Here is an 8920-nt window from a genome sequence, read left to right on the forward strand (position 1 = left end):
AAAAGTTAATTATTTCACTTATATAAAGTGAATCTTATACTCCCATTTATATAAGCACAAGAAGATTTTTAGTGGAAAGCCCTATAATCAATATCAATTTTTTTTTTGATTTTTTTAATTTTAAACAATTAAGAAAATCTCCATTGATTGGCTTCCATTTAACTTTTATTTTACAATTCCTAATAGACGTTTTGATTTTAAAAATAATTTTGTGTGAGATTTTGAAATTCTCATAATATTTAATTTTACAATAATTATAATCTCACATCGAGAAAAGAAATAAAAAGTAAATTGTTTCACTTGTATGAAGGGAATTTTATACTCTCATTTCATATATCGCTTTGTGCATGTTTCAATTCAAGATGATTTAAATTTTAAAATAAAATTTAAAGGTTTTAATTAATTAATTTTGCTATAAATTGGTTGGTCTTTTAACTTAGCTGATTAAACTGAATCATTTTCGGTTTGGCTGATTGTTTAAAAATGATTTTAACTGTTTTATCAAAATATATTGCTTAGATTTGTTTGATTTGAAATAAACTAATATTGACCTTATTAAAAATTGAACGACTGAGATTACTTGATTAAAAATGAATTTCCCGCATAAACAACTGTTATTTTTATTTTACAATCTCACATCAGAAAAAAGAGGAAAAAAATAAGTTATTTTACTATATAAACCTTATGCTCCCATTTAATATTGTAGTGTTGTGTATGTTTCAGTTTAAGACAGTTTAAATTTTAAAATTAAAATAAAATTTTTAAGTTTTAATTAATTAATTTTTGTATAAGTTGATTGGTCCTTTAACCTAGCCGATAGGGTGAACCGTTTTCGATTTGACTAATTCTCTGGTTTAACTGCGATTTTAGCGCTTTTATAAAAATATTAGTTAAATTGTTTGATTCGAAATAAATTAAAAATTGATCTAATTAAAGATTAAACGGATAAGATTATTTTATTCGAAATAAACTTTCCGTCTAAACAATTGTTAACTTTTAAATAATTAAGAAAATTCTCATTGGCTAGCCCTCATTTACCTTTTATTTTATAATCTCATATTGAGAAAAGAAAGGAGAAAAAAAAAAAAGTAAATTGTTTCACTTATATAAAATGAATCTTATACTCTCATTTACATAAGCAAAATGAGATTTTAGTGAAAAGTTTTATGACCAATATCTCATACTAATTTTTTTAATTTTAAATAATTAAGAAAATCTCAATTGAATAACTTCTATTTAACTTTTATTTTATATAATATAACAGAATTAAATATAATTATTTTATTTTTATTAAATAATATATTATTTTATCTCATACATGACACTGATAATATCCTAATAAATAATATCAATGGTCTTTGCTTTTATATTGTGATTAAACGAGGAAAAATTTCCTTGTATTAGGGAAGGTAAGATGATTCAGCACAAACATTTATCCGCACCGCTCTAATCGTTAACCGTGGTTTAAACTTTAAAATTTATAATTCGTCAACCAAACCGCTTCGTTCCACCCCGCTATAGTTAATACATATATATTTTTTAACCTCCAATGAAATATCAATATAAAAATGAGTGTGAGAGAGATTTAAGATATGAAATTTATTAATAATTAGTGGCTATATATATGAAACATATTATGTAAAATTACGTTGTGTTATATATCTAAAAAATATTATACAAATTAGTATTATATATTATACGAATGTATGATAATTTGTTAGAATATCCACCAATTCGTCAAAAACCGTCCAAACCGCAATTTGTCAATCCGCTAATCCGCCAACCCGCCATTCGATTTATAAATTTACTCTCAAACCGTCCGAACTACACCGCGCACACCCCTACCTCTAACACCCACATTGTAGGAAAAGAGAAGTAAAAAGATGAAAAGAAATACGAGTAATTAGAGACATCAATAAATTTTCTTAAATTAAACACACGGCACTCACTTTACTAAGTGGTGTTTTGAAAAGTTGGTAATAAATTGATTTTTTAACTTTTTTGATAATTTTTTTGGCAAAAAATTGGGTTATTTTGAATAAAAAAATTAATTTTTTTTACTAAAAAAACTAAAAAATCAAAAAGCAGACTTTTTTAGCCTCTTCCCAACCGGCCCCTAAATCTTTCGCCAATCTCATTTTACTTATCTCCAATGCCCACTAATTTGTAATTTTTGTTCTTATCTCGACAAATTCAGTACGTGTTTGAAATTTACTACAAAAGTTAAAAGGTTAAAAAATTACTAGGGTTTCATTTAAAAAATGAGTTAACTTTTTGATTTTTTTAGCTATTTTAATTTGGGGCTAAAAAATTTGATTTGGAAATGGTTGTTGATTTTTTTGACTTTTTTATAAGAGAAAGAATGTAATAATTATAGGTTAGATTTGATATTTTATCTTATTATGTTAAAAAGCCTATTTTGTTTTTTGTGGCTATTTTAGTCAAAAAATCCTCAAACCCAACTTTCCAAACATAGGCTAAAAAAGTCAAAAAATCCATACTATAAGCGTGTGGCAAAAGCTATTTTTTTTTTTAAATATCCGACAGGTTCAATCAGTGTATTTTGCATATACATTTAACAAAGTGAGAAGACGTGCCACATCCCAAGCCACGAATTCCCATTAAAAAAAAAAATTCATGCACACCCAAAAGTCAACAATTTGGTCAATGTACTATGCATTTATAATATTTTATTACACGATTTTTTATAAAAATTTAAAAAGTTATCACAAACACACATTTTTTTTCTTTACATTTTTTAGTCAAAATATTAAAAAATAAACTTATATAACGCATCCCAAACAATCCCTTAATCAGCCTACCTTCGGCCAATAGTCTATTATGCTGAACTTCCTCATTTTGTAAGCCATAATCATGCTTTAGCTCACTATATTTTATAGGCCTCTCTACATGATATTTTCTTCCGACTACAGTGACAAATATTTTATTGGCTATTTTATTCATGCAAATCCAATCCTTTTCAAGTAGCGACTTCCATGAAAATGGAAAGTACAATAATGTGTGATATTAATATTAATATTATTACTTAAAACTGTGAGAACACTTCACCTATATTGTCTTTGCCTCGATGGCATTAGTGGCATTATGTCTTAATCTAAATATTGAAAAAGAAAAATTAAAAATTAGTGGCACTATGTGGCAGACATTATTGAAAGTAATTAAAGTAGAATTAGTATTTATTTAAGGGTTGTTTTGGAAAGATGGTTAAAACTTAATTTTTTAACATTTTTAATTTTTTTTTGTTTAAAAGAGCATATAAATAATGTAAGAGATGACGTGATTCAAAATGAGTTAAAAACTAAAAGATGACTTTTAACTATCTTTCCAAATATCTAATGAACGAAAATGTAACCAACACAATTTGAGTTGAATTGTAACATTGACTGTCACAATTTTTAAAAAATATATAAATTTTAATCAAATTGCAAATACTAAGCTCTAGTTTGACTATTATTTTGGAGCTAAAACAGTACAAAATAATAAAATAGACTAAATAAGCTAATAAGACAAAATATCACATCTAATCCATAAGTATTACACTTTTTCTCCCACAAAGTTTTAAAAAAAAAATCAAAAAATCCAAACCAAACGAGGCTAAAAAAGTTTCATCACAAAAAAGTTGGCTATATTAGCCAATGCCAAACGAAGTTTAAGTGTAATTAATCTTTTATTTTTAAATTTTTTATGTTAATGACAATAGGTGAATCTAGCAATTATGTTTACAAACCTACCAATCTATTTGTATTCAATCTAGCAATTATGTTTGGTTTTACTACAAACCTACCAATCTATTTGTATTCATTCATTTGGCTTTGTTTCTAATGGACAATCTGTTTTGGCCCACCATGGGATATTACCTTGGAGGAGTGAAATAAATTTTGATAGTGACATTGAATTGTGACCTGTCCCTATTGTGAATCTTTTTTTGGTTAATTTTGTCACACACTCGGGTAGGAAGATAAAATTTTGGTAGCTCCCCTCCGGGCTTAGCGTTTTTTTTTTTTTGAAATGCTGATCTTGTGGGGATCATGTTTGGCAAATCACTTTAATTGTTCATATTTTTATAGATAAACTATTAATGGGTCCTAGTATTTAGACTTAATTCCCATCAAATTCTATTGAAAATAAGTTTTGGTAAAATTACCGTTAAAAATAATTTTTTTGTGATAATTTTTTACATACGGCTCTAAAAATTGACAATTATTGACTTTTTTTTGTCATGATTTTTATAAATTGTCACTAAAACTTACAATTAGTGACATTTTTTTATGACAAATTTTTCTCATAGGACCTATTAGACAATAAATCTGCTTATTAGGACTTACACGTAAGTATCCCTATTTTTATTCCTATCAATCCAAAAAACAAAAAACAAAAAAACTTATTAAGTACATTTTGTAACAATATTGCAGAGTGCATCTACATTAGTGTGAGATATCAAAAATGATTATTCTTTTTAAATGAGAAGTTTGATTAGAATGAATGTAAAACAGCGACTTTAGATAGAATCATCTTGTTACCTGTAATGAATGCATATTATTGAGTCACTGTACACTTTGATTGATAACTAATATTTACACAAGCCATATAGTTACTTATTAGTATTGAATTTTTAAGCCATCTTATAATCTATAAAAATGTTATAAAAATAAAATATTTGAATGTTACATCGTTATGGAGATATTCAACTAATTATGGAAGTGTATTAAATTTTAGGTAAAGTTTGGCATGATTGTAAAAAGACAAAAAGTCAAAAAGTCACTATCCTATTTAAATCACATCATCTTATGTAAGTCACATCACCTCTCTAACATATCACTTCAAATCCAACCCAAACCCAACTCATATTTCATAAAAAGTCAAAAGGTGTACTTATTTAGTCTTCCCAAACTAGGCCTTAACTATTAAAAATTAGTTTAAATTGTTTTTACCAAAGTCAACATCACTAGCATTGGCATCATTCATATTCCATAAACCATTGCTGTCCCACTTGAAAAATCATTTCTTTTGCTTTGACATTAAAGATTCTATATGAGAGTGCATGGGATGCCTAGAAATCTCATCTTTAATCTTTTACATCACACACTAGCTTCTCTTTTCTTTTCTTTTCTTTTCTTTTTTTTTTTGTTTTTTTCTTTTTTATATTGGTGTTTAAATCTTCATGACTTTTTTTATATTCTTTTGAAATGTTGGAATTTTAAAAAACACCAAAAGCTTATGAAAGTGTGGTCTCATGGACCATAAAGTTTCAAGTTTTAAAAAGCCACAAAAGCTTGAAGATAAAGATTTGTTTTTCATTTCTTGTCTTTCTCTTTCTTTTTTTTTTTCCTCTCTCTCTCTCTCTCTCTCTCTCTTTTGATGGCATATATATCATAACCAATATTTTAACCACACTTTACATATTTGGCCGCATATGGGTTTTTAATGACCATGATATTTAAATTAATAATAGGATTAAATTCATTGATCTCCAAAACATGTATGTGTTTTGTTTTGTTTTATTTTAATTTATAATATTTCAATGATATTAATTTGACTTTCAAATTATTTTTGTATTTCAATAGTTCCAGCACCGTATCCCTCCCAAAAAAATCTTATTTCTATAATAGCACAATATTTAACTAACCATTAAATAGCTCAAAATTGAATTTCTTGTTAAATTTTGACGAAATTGGAGAAGTTCACGAGGCCATTTAAACATAAATTTAATAAGTTAAAACTCAAATTTATTACAATTAAAATATCAGAGATTAAAATGACACATAATTGAGAGACCAATTTAACCCTATTAATAATAAGGGCAATTTACACTAGCAGTCCCTATAACTTGAGACTCGTGTCACCTTGGTCTCTGACTTTTTAATTGTGACACATTTGATCTTAAATTTTAAATCTTATTCCAAATAAGGACAATTGAAGATACCATTACTTAATTTCAAAGGTCAAATCGTCAATTTGATAAAATATAAACTAATTTGACAAAAATAAATGTCAAAAAAATATATTTAAATTTTTAAAAATTATTTCTATCCACAAAAGATAAAATTATGTAAAATTGATAAAATTTTTCGTCTTTTTTTTTTTTTTACCAAATTAATTTTTATTATGTGTTTGGATGATAATCATGTAATTGGTGGTTGTTAGGATTTTAATGTGTAATCGGTATATTTAATATATGAAATTTTTTTAGTTTTGAATTTTTTGATTTAATGGATTGGTTTAATAATGATATCAAAGTTGTCGCCATATTTGATTTTTGAAAAAATAGAAACTAATTTAATGAAAATAAAAACAACCACTCATTACATGATTATCATCCAAACATATAATAAAAATGAATTTATTAAATAAATAAATGTTTAAAAGATTTATCAATTTTACATAATTTTTTTAAAAAATTTAAAAATATTTTGTTGGCATTTATTTTTCAAATTAATTTATATTTTATCAAATTGACAATTTTACCTTTGAAATTGAGCAATAGTATTTTCAATTGTCCTTATTTAAAATAAGATTTAAAATTCAGAGTCAAATGTGTCACAAAATCTAATGACCAAAATGATACGACCCTCAAATTATAAGTACCATTAGTATAATTCGCCATAATAATAATAATAGTAACATAATGATAGTAAAAAAAGATTAGTTTGAATGGATTATTGCTTTGATGACATTGAAACTGCACTTTTGCAGGAATTGCGAAAATGGGAAGCCCGCCTGAGAAACGGGTTTTCCGGGTCATGCCACAACTTTTTTGAAATAATTTAATCTGATTTCAAGTGTGTAAACAACAACACTTCAAATTGATTTATTTAATGCAGGTGAGAGAAGAACTAAAAAAAAATTATTTGCACCTTTATAGTTTTTCATTTGTGTCTTACTATAGACACACGTAACCTCACATATATTTATAATTTTTTTTCTATTTCTCGCCTATATATAATTCCTCCTTTATTTAACCTCCAAAGGTTTGCTAATCATAAGTGGGGTGGTTTTTAAATTTTTTGACTAGTTTAACCTGGAGTTAAAAAGTCTCATTTGAAAAAGATTTTTTAAATTTTTTAACTTTTTGTGAAAAAAATAATGTAATTATTATGAATTAAATATAATATTTTATCTTATTAAATTAAAAAATATATTTTATTTTTTTACGGCTATTTTAATAAAAAAAAAAAAAAAAAAAAACACCAACCTCAACTTTCCAAACAGAGGCACAGCATGCTCAAAGATCCCCTGTACCATAAGGCACATGCTTCCAAATGCCAAATTTTATGAAGCGTTAAAAAATAAATAAATTTGCGTTGGCATTACTATTACTGTAGAAACTATATGGAACAGGTTGGGTATATCCCTAACCTCAACCCTAACCCTAACCCTAACCCTAACCCTAACCAAAGCAGTAGGAGAAACATCCATTCATAACTTGAAGTGTACAAATGTCTTCATCTATATACATTTATTCTTCAATCAAACTGAAGAATTAATTATTTGAGCGAATTATATTAATCGTTCTTATAATTTAGAATTTGTATTATTTGAATTTTTTAACTTTTTAATTATGATATATTTGATTTTAAATTTTGAATATTATTTTCAATAAGAATAATTAAAGATATTTTCTTTACAAACGGTCTATTTTAAGAACAAAGTCGTCATATAACTTTATTTTTTATTAGTTAACTTGTATATTTTTTGAAATGTAATGACTTTTTTTTTTAACAATAACATTGAACTTTCTTAATTATAAAGTTTTGTTTGGTTTGGTTTGGTTTGATATTTAAAATCTATTTTCAAATTTTTTTTCTAAGAAACTAAAAATTAAATTGGTAAAAAAAATTTAAAAACACATCATTTTTATATAATTTTATCTTTTGAAAGGGTAGAAATAATTTTTTAAAATATTATTTTATATTTATTTTCATTAAATTAGCTTTTATTTTTTCAAAAGTCAAACATAGCGACAGCTTTAATGTCATCATTAATTTAATCCATTAAATCAAAAAAATCCAAAACTAAAAATATTTCATATATAAAATATATTGGTTACACATTAAAAACCGAATAACCATCTATTATATGATAATCATCCAAAAATATTTGTTAACAACAATACAACCATCTATTACATGATAATCATCTAAGCCTGTGTTTGGCAAGTGGGTTTGTAGGCTTTTTTGGCTATTTTAGCCACAAAAAACAAAATATGCTATTTTAACCATAACAAACAAAACATCACATCCAACCCATAATCATTACATTCTTCTCTCACAAAAAAACTCAAAAAAGCCAAAAAGTCCTTCCCAAACCAAGCTTTTAAGCTCAGGCTAAAATAGCCAAAAAAGTCAAAAAGCCAAAAAGCCAACCCACTTCCCAAACGGAGGCTAAAAACATCAACAAAAACAATTACTTATTACATGATCATCATTCAAACACATATTAAAAATTAATTTGGTACAAAAAATATAAAAATATAAAAGATTTATCATTTTTATATAATTTTATCTTAAATTGGTAAAAAAAAAAATTGATATTTATATTTATCAAACTAATTTATATATTATCAAATTAATGACTTTGTTCTTGAAATTAAGTAGCAATGTCTTCAATTATTCTTATCTAGAACGAGATTCATAATTTAAGGTCAAATATATCACAATTAAAAAATCAAGAACTAAAATGACACAAACCTCCAAACTACATATACCGTTATTAAAATGATAAAACTAAACTTTAAAACAGGTGTCACCTTTTCAATTTTCCTCGCAAAATGCCAAATAAAAATACTCAGTAAATATCAACATTAAAGCTGTAGATAGAACAAAATTTACAAATTTTGACAATTAATAAATGGAATGGCAAACAATTGAAAATATTTTTTAACAATTGGCACAAACTCCCC

The sequence above is a fragment of the Camellia sinensis genome, chromosome 14 (assembly GCF_055761805.1).
Source record: "Camellia sinensis isolate YWXY chromosome 14, ASM5576180v1, whole genome shotgun sequence".
NCBI classification, from domain to species: domain Eukaryota; kingdom Viridiplantae; phylum Streptophyta; class Magnoliopsida; order Ericales; family Theaceae; genus Camellia; species Camellia sinensis.